The sequence below is a fragment of the Macrobrachium nipponense genome, chromosome 14, assembly GCF_015104395.2.
Source record: "Macrobrachium nipponense isolate FS-2020 chromosome 14, ASM1510439v2, whole genome shotgun sequence".
Classification (NCBI taxonomy): Eukaryota; Metazoa; Arthropoda; class Malacostraca; order Decapoda; family Palaemonidae; genus Macrobrachium; species Macrobrachium nipponense.
This window is the reverse complement of record NC_087207.1, coordinates 9,795,830-9,799,038: the sequence shown is the minus strand read 5'-3', so window position 1 is coordinate 9,799,038 and position 3,209 is coordinate 9,795,830.

Sequence of the window (3,209 nt, the reverse complement as noted above, 5' to 3'; positions counted from 1 at the left end):
CTCTGATCAAGTCAGTCACATACATGAGGCCATTTTGATCAACTCTATATCTTTTTTTAAACTCACTGTCGTCATACACATCGAATATATCCAGTCTTGGACGAAAATTCCTCGGGCGGCGAACGCGGTGTTCTTGTTCGTCTGCCATGTTTACAGTCTGTGACTACCGCTATGAGAAACTCCTAAGTACTTAGGAGACCCCTCCACCACTCTTAAATCTCGGCCTGAGATATGAGTACTCATAGCGCGTAAGAGGCTTCGTAAAATTCTCTTAAGAATGTTCATAACTTTAAGAGTGTTTTAATGATTTAAGAGTACCCTTAAGGATTTGCGAGCTTTGATAAATACGGGCCCAGCTGGTCTCTATTAAATGAAAAGAATCCTCTAGGCTTAACGCTTCCTAAAATTGATATACCTTAGTTTCTAAGGTTTCCTCAATTGATGTTAACGTATCCCTAAAGCCTCAGGTGGCTGTTGAGATAGGCTGAAATTTCGTGCCGGCTGCTGGCTGTTCGCATGAGGCGGTTAAATATACGAACTTTTATCTTTTTTTTTTTTTTTTTTTTTTTTTTTTTCTTTAGTCTGTAACCGACTTGTGTACGACTCGTGGCGTGCAGCTCCTCTGAACTTTTGCTATCTTCCTATTGTGTATTTTGCTAGATACGTGCCATATCAGTATGTAAAGTTTTGGATATACTATATTAGACACTTGCAAGGCTCTATTGATGGAGATAAACATGAAGTGAACTATTTTACATTTTGAATCTTTCCTATTTTGTCCCTTTGTGTGCCATCATTTAAGTTGTAATGATTCTTCTTTCTACGCCGTTTTGACAACCATTTATTTATATTTGTTGGTCTTACTCTACTCTTTCAAGGTCCATTAGTGGGCTGTGTTAGTTACCATTCATTTGAACTTTACTTGAGCTTCGTTGGTAGCACATTTTCATTAACGATTCATCGTAAATTCTGAGGAAACAGTTCTGTTCTACAAAATATCACCGTACTTTTCTCCATACTGATTTCAAAGCCACTTTTCTTAAACGTAGGCATACCTACCACACCTGTGTTAAAATTACCATTCATTTGAACTTAACTTGAGCTTCGTTGGTAGCACCTTTGCATTAATAATTCATCATAAATTATGAAGGAACAGTTCTGTTCTGCAAAATATCACCGTACTTGTCTCCATACGGATTTCAAAGCCACTTTTCTTAAACGTAGGCCTACCTACCACACGTGTGTTAAAGTTACCTTTCATTTAAACTTGAGCTTCGTAGCTCCTTTTCATTAACAATTCATCATAAATTCTGAATGAACAGTTCTGTTCTACAAAATAACATCGTGATTGTCTCATACTGACTTCAAAGCCGCTTCTCTTAAATGTAGGCCTACCTACCACACCCAAAGCACCTACAGGAAGAAGGCATCCTGCAGACTTGGGGACTTGGGACAAATGGAAGGAAAGCCGTCCTATGGTGTCCCTGGATGCTGGTGCATTAAACATTGAGCTACATTTAATTAATCTTTAATCCTTGATGAATCCGGAGATGAAAGGGAGACCTGCAGCCTTTTAGGGCGGCTGGTGCGTCTTAGTTTCTCATTCCCGGAAGGGAATCTGGTCTCTTTTCTTTGACGCAACAAAGGTCATTCGATTAAACGTGTCATTGCGGGTTACACCCTTAATGTATCCTGCTCTAGGCTTAAACATAATTATTGTCAGAATGATTGCTCACTTACGGGTTTAGGGAATTATCGCTGCGGAAATAAGACAGCTAACTTGTGAAAGTAACAGGTATGTTTTCCATTACTGTACTCTCTCTCTCTCTCTCTCTCTCTCTCTCTCTCTCTCTCTCTCGGCCACCGCGTAGTAAGTGAAGTGATGAGAATGTGAAGGAGTTAACAGCCACGATGAAATTTTGCTGATATTTGCTCGAGTTTTTCCTTTCATTATTAAACTTCGAGTGGGACATTCTTTTGTTTATATGATTCAGTTTGTTTGGAAATCTTAGTTGCCTTTACTATATCCGTTCTGCCGTTATAAGGTGAAATATATATGCCATCTCGCTATCAAGTAAATGTGAATGACCACTAATTGTACAGTACATTCTATATAGTCACAGACACATACATATATATATATATATATATATATATATATATATATATATATATATATATATATATATAGACATCAGAGGGTTACCGAAACTCAGTAGATCAGTTATGGAGTTTATTATGAGATACGTTTCGTGTCATCATGACACATCATCAGTCTGTAATGTAAAATCAATTCACATTTATAAAACATATAATTAAAGTTTACATGCTATTTTAAAGGGAAAACATAAATTACTAAAGTTACTCATAAAAATTATTGTTAAAAGCTAAAAATACTAAAATTATTTACAAGGTGACATTAAAACTGTAGAAATTTAGCATTAAAAAGGAATATTAACCTTAATAAAGCGAAGGACAAGAAAGGAATGGCTGTAGGACCGTCGTTTGCCCAGATCTCGACTACGCCAAGAAAAGCTGAGTAGAGGATTGACTAGAATTGAGGGAAGGAACGAGGTGCTTGATATGTAAAGACTCAAGTGTCGTTATATATTGGCTATGCTTGGTATTGTCAATTATCGAAAAATGTTTTTTGCTAATTTCAATTTTACAGAGAGCTGCGTGATTTCTTATATTAGAAAGTTCAGGATTGGTTATCCTCTGGGCAGTTCTGTAGCTTACTCCCAAATGACTAGAATATCGAACTTGCAACAAGCGTTTCGTCGATCCAACGTAAGTACCGGGACACCCCGGGCAAGTAAATTTGTAAATAATATTGGATCGCATAAACGGTTGCAAATTCTCTTTATGACTAAGAAGTGAGCCTATTTTGAGAGGATTAACAGGTATTAAATTAACTTTGAGGCTTCCGAACTCTCTTTCAATAATTTTCTTGATACGGTCTCCTAATTTATTTTTGAAAAAATATGGAATAGTGGCGTATATGGGTAATTTGGGTACATCAAATGAAGGGGTATTTTCCGTGAAGTTTAAGTTAAGTAATTTGTTTACCATTTTATAAAATACCTCCGTATATATATACATACATATTGTCATCACACTGCGGTGATTCATACATATGCATTAAGCTACAAATGTCCTGTCCTTTAAAAATGTAATTCGCTCTACCTCGGAATTAATATATTTTCATA